Here is a 6,000-nt window from a genome sequence, read left to right as displayed (position 1 = left end):
CTTAAAAACCTCCAAGGAAGGAGAGTCCACCACCTCTCGTGGGAGTCTGTTCCACTCCCAAACAGCTCTTACTGTCAGAAGGTTTCTCCGAACGTTTAGTGAGAATCTCCTTTCTTGTAAATTGAAATCATTGCTCATAGAATTGTAGAGTTGGAAGTGACCAGGAGGGTCATCTAGTCCAACCGCCTGCAACGCAGGAATCTTTCCCCCCAACATGGGACTCGAACCCAGAACCCAGAGATTAAGAGTCTCACATTGAATGCTTTTGCGTGTGTCGTCAAACTGTAACAATGCCTCTCGCTTGCCTGGATGAAGGGAGGAAAAGTGTGGAGTGCATTTGGGCAGAAACATCTGGCGTTGCGCAGCTGGAATGCAATCTACTGTACAGAGGTAAGAGTCCTACCCACTGTTCTGCTCATTTTGCATGACCAGATCCGCTTTTGCCTCTGGCCCTGCCCATCCCTGGCCTGCGGGCCACAGCAGATTGCCCACCAGAGAATAGGGCTGCCAGGCTGTAAAGAGATCCCCATGCATTACCAAGCTTTATTTGGTAATGGAGTCGGAGAAAGCTATTGAAAAGCTTTGACACGAGAATAACTACTAATAGAATAATATATGTGACTGTTATTTATATTACCTGGCTGAATAGTTACCAGATGAATAATTAACTCAAGCCAGTTTGTCCACGACATAAAAAAAAAAAGTGCAGCAACCCATGAAGCCAGAACAATATACGCAAACACTCACAGCAGCACGACACGTGCAAACAAATGCAGAGGCATGTCACACAAAACTGCGCTAAAAATAAATAAATAAATAAATAAATAAATAAATAAATAATAATAATTTATTATTTGTACCCCGCCCATCTGGCTGGGTTTCCCCAGCCACTCTGGGCAGCTTCCACAAAGACCAAAAATACACCAGGATGTCACACATTAAAAACTTCCCTGAACAGGGCTGCCTTCAGATGTCTTCTGAATGTCAGGTAGTTGTTTATCTCTTTGACATCTGATGGGAGGGCATTCCACAGGGCAGGCGCCACTACCAGGAAGGCCCTCTGCCTGGTTCCCTGTAGCTTTGCTTCTCGCAATGAGGGAACCGCCAGAAGGCCCTTGGTGCTGGACCTCGGTGTCCGGGCAGAACGATGGGGGTGGAGATATGCAACACCACATCACATGCAAACACAAAGGAAACCCCGGGAGCATGCAATGGGCAAAGAAATTATATGAAAGCATGCAGCAAGACATCTCCTCGCTCTGGGGATGGCCATTTTAATTTGGGGAAACAAGCTCCACCTCAGAAGCCGCAGCCTGCCAAACTAGACACGGTTTCCACAACTTCAATCAAATGGCTTGTTTTAAATGGGAAGTCTGAAATGCCGCACAAAATAACAGGTCTTCATAAAACAAGCTGAAGGGACACCCTTGTAAACTCCTTTAAACGCTGACCGAATCTGAACCACCAACAGGACAAAGCATAAGATATGCTAGGGTGGGTAGGAGAGACGCAAAAATGGTTGCTGGCGTCGGGCACATGTACCTCTGTTCAACTTTTTACCTATTTCCTCAAACTTTTTTAGATTTAAGTGGATCCTGTTCTTCTTTCAATAACTCTTTATAGGTTGCCAATTTCCCCTCCATGTTCTTTTTCTTTACCAAGATGGCCTCTAATGGTGAGAACCACCACGGTGTTTCAGGTTCCAAGAGGCTTTTATATCTTTCCCATACCTCGTATAAGGGTTTTCAGATTATATGATTTAAGAATCTTCTGTGGACTTTTACCTTATTATAACATAGATACAAGTGCCAACTTTAACAGTTGTCCCATCCTTCAAGATCAAGTATATCTGTATAATTTAGTACCATCCATTCTTTAATCCAGCACAGACATGCGGCTTCAAATTACAACTTGAGGTTCGGCATGGCAAAACCACCCCTCTGCTTTACCCCCGTTAGTAATTTATACATGTACCTCTGTTCAACTTTTTAACTATTAATCATCTTTCCTGAGAACTTATTTTGAAAAACGATCGTCAGATCATGCCCTTTACAAGACAGATTCTTCCCATGCTGAATTTCCTGTCTTTAATGGCTCGCTTTGCAGGTGCTACTAAGCCAAACAAAAGTTTAGTCCAAACATGTGCGCTCCTGGAGAAGAGACTGCAGCTTTGCTCCCACCCCCACCAGTCCTGTTGCTGCAAGCTAAGTCATGGTTTGGCTTAGCAAGTCCCCATCTGTTCCAGGGCTTGTTGTTGTTGTCTGTCTCCCCCAGACAAACCAACAATCCTTGGCTACAACAATCCTTGGTGTCAAAGCACAAGTTCAGACAACAAACCATGGCTTGCTCACAGAAATGCAGCAGGAGGACCAAAGAAAGGAACATGCACACTCTTACATTTGCACCGGGTAATAGTACAATAAATAGGATTTTAATGCTTTATCGTATACAGTCATATCTTGGTTCTCGAACAGCTTAGTTCTCGAACGGTTTGGCTCCCTAACATCGCAAACCCAGAAGTGACTGTTCCAGGTTGCGAACTATTTTTGGAAGCTGAATGTCCAATGGGGCTTCCGATTGGCTGCAGGAGGTTCCTGCAGCCAACCAGAAGCTGCGCTTGGGTTTCGGAAGTTGAATGGACTTCTGGAGCGGATTCCATTCGGTTTCCAAGGTACGACTGTATACCAATGGTGAATTCAGGTGATGACACCACCCCAAAATAAGGGAGTGTTTGCACATGCTTGTGACTCTTTACGGTAGATATGATTGGCAGAAATATAAATTGAATGTTTTAGGCAGTCAGTATCTTTTTTCCCCTTCTGGCTATAAAATGTTTCTTAATTTTTGAACTTCTCAACTTCCTCTGACTGTTCAAATTCTGTTTTGACATGTTAATTTGTTTTAGTTATTTTACCTGTTTCGACTGTTATTGTAAACTGCTGCAAGGGCCGGAAGGCAGTCTAGAAATGTGCTTGTGAATCAATATTTAAATCTGTGAATGAAAATGTTTTAAAAAAGAGAAACATACAGAGCATTGACTTGCCAGCTGAGAAAAATAAAACTGGGGGGCTGGAAGTTGGGGGATTAGCTACTCAAGGTCCTAAGAAATAGGTGGGGAACTCCCAGTTCTGATCAGTCCCAGCCACATGGTCAATGGTCAGGGACCATGAACATTGTAGTTCTCAGCATTTATTTGGACAGACATGCTTGGCATCTCTGTCCTAGCAACTTATGGTAAGAACCTTAGAGGGAAGTATTATTACCAGTGTGGAGATACATGCTGCAGGTATAAATAATTCTCTTCCGTGCAATATGCAGGGATATTTCAGTTGAAAGGAAAGGGGTAAATGCACATTTCTCTTTTCCCATTCTGCAGGCCACTATGTATAGCTTTACAACACATAGGCTGGCAGCCATAGCACTATAGGAAAGCTGGGAAACGCTGGGTAGAGGAAAGAAAAAGGCATGGTTTTTTTCCCTTTCCCTCTTGAACACCACCCCCCGCCCCCCGGCCTAAATAAGGCCACAAGACTCCAATTCTAGTCTAACTTGAACCCAGAACAGAGATACTCCTATTACAGGTAGAACTACTCTGCAACATGTTGCTGTAGTTCCCGGTTGTAATAAGAAAATACTGAAATGGCCATCAACTTTAACTGCAAAACTGCTTCCATTAGTCTATAATTTAACCCATTAGTGCAGCGTATGCTTTTTCTGAAAGAACAAGCTCCAGAATTTTAGGATGGAATAGGCTGTTCAGTTCCCTTGAACATAGTAGAGGCTGCTAAGCTTAAAAATAGAATTGTCATTCATTTTTAACCACTTTTATATTTTCAGTGGACTAGCCTCATGGCTTAATCCCCATTGATTTCAAAGGGAACTCAGTGCAATTTAGTCCGGATTCAGCCCAATATTTAAAAATGCACTCATTGTAGGACACTGGGAAATGGCAACAGCAAGGGTAGTCACATCAAATAAGGCAGGCAGGCAGTGTAAAAAGAGAATATCAAGTTCATATTATGAATTCACTTTTTCAATGACTTTAGTAAGCTGAACCAGACTTGTGTATGACCTAAAGTTGGCAACTCACCAAGCTGCAAATAATTTTAAAATAGGATGAAACAAGACATGGTGACTCACAATCTAGATAAATTTCAGATCACACATAATGAGAGTTCTGAGTGCCAAAATCAATGGAAGAAATCAACTCATGAAAACAGAAATGAAGGTAATACGAACTGGGGGGAAATGTGAAGTTTTGTATGGTTTTCTGGATTTCACATGCTACTGTTTTTCAACAATTAAGCACATGTTTATTAGGTTTGTGGATTTGTAAACAACATCCTGGCATGGAAGATTCCCGTGCCACCATTAAACCTTAGGATGTACATACTTTTGAACTCACAATGGTACTGCCAGCATCCGGATCATATATATTAGAGAAGAAGGGAATGGGCATGAGGTCATAAAGCTTGCAGAGACAATGCACTTTAAATAAGCACACTGGAGCCTTAGTTAAATAAATAAGAATCCCTGCATAGACATGCTCTAAAATTGAAAGCGTGGAGTGGGACAGGAGTCAGAATTGAACCTAAGGAAATGGTTGGACAAATGAAAACCAACATGAGAAACGGACCTAAATATAGACATTATATATAAAGTGGCGAAGTCTACTGGTAAGCTCATCCAGCCAAGAAAATACCTCTTGCCTTTTCCTGAAGGAGCAAATTTTGCTGTAGGCCAAATTTTGTGCCTTCAGGGAGCATTTTCCACATCCTCTTTGTCTGCCAAGCAATCCCTGCACATTGTAGGGATTCTAGGTCATGTTCTATGATGCACTTTCAGTACAAAGGCGGCACTGCCCAGGCCTGTTTGACTACACCGCTGCCCTGTCAGGGAATTCACCCTAAAAACAGATCCAACTATCCAGTGGCTGCTTTATTGCTGGGTGATGATCAGAAGCAAAAGGCAAGCTATTTGGCTGATGAGAATTAGAAGTGCTGATGCTCTTTCATTTGTTTTGGTGAAAAATAGTATCTGCCTTGTTCAGTGTCTGGGGCAACCCAGCCAGATAAGGCGGTGCAAATAAAATTATTATTATTATTATCATCATCATCATTATTAATCCAACTCACATTTACTTTGAGGTTTTCTACATTCAACTGGTATATACATTCTATAGAATAAGTAAATCTCAAAGTGGTCAATGGGCCTTAAGATGAGGATAGCAGCCTTGTATAATAATAATAATAATAATAATAATAATAATAATAATTCCAACCCATGTTTACTTAAGAGGTTTTTCTACAATCAATTGGTATATAAATTCTATGGAATATGTCAATCTCAAATCGGTCAATAGGCCTTAAATTGAGGATAGCAGCCTCGTAGAATAATTATTATTATTAACTTGACTTGTGTAACTAAGCGGAATATAAATAATACCTTAAATAAACTTTTGTGTGTGTGAGAACTTCAGAAAGCAGATATAAGTTTAAATAGATCCAAAGCGTAAACCTTCTAAACCAGCTATTCTCTGCAACCACGTCGGCAGCCCTTTGGGCTCGCTGCAACGTGAGAACCCCTTGCCGGGCAGCGCAGCACAGCACTTGCAAGACTCCACTGCAGCCGGATGCTACGCGCGCTTCCTCCACACACGAACCCGCCCTGCTCCGCGACTGCAGCCGCCGCCGCCGCCGCCGCCTTCACATCTCCTCGCGAGATTTTGGCCGGCCTTTCTCCGCGCGCTAAAGGGAAACCCTCCCGGGTCCGAAAAACTGTCATAGCCTCTCATTGCGCGGCAAGAGTACCCAGGCGCCGCTCCAGTCAACCTCCGGCGCGGCGGGCCTCGCGTTGTAAGCCCTAGAGCTCGAAGGGGACCCGAGGGTCATCTAGTCCAACCCCCTGCAATGCAGTGAGGCGGCGGCCGCTGCAGTGCGAAAAGCGGGCGGCGCCTCCCCTCGTCCCCCTCCGAGCGGCGGCGGCGCCTGTCAGTGACAG

Source organism: Podarcis erhardii (genome assembly GCF_964252035.2).
Source record: "Podarcis erhardii genome assembly, chromosome: 11".
NCBI classification, from domain to species: domain Eukaryota; kingdom Metazoa; phylum Chordata; class Lepidosauria; order Squamata; family Lacertidae; genus Podarcis; species Podarcis erhardii.
This window is presented reverse-complemented; position numbering follows the sequence as displayed.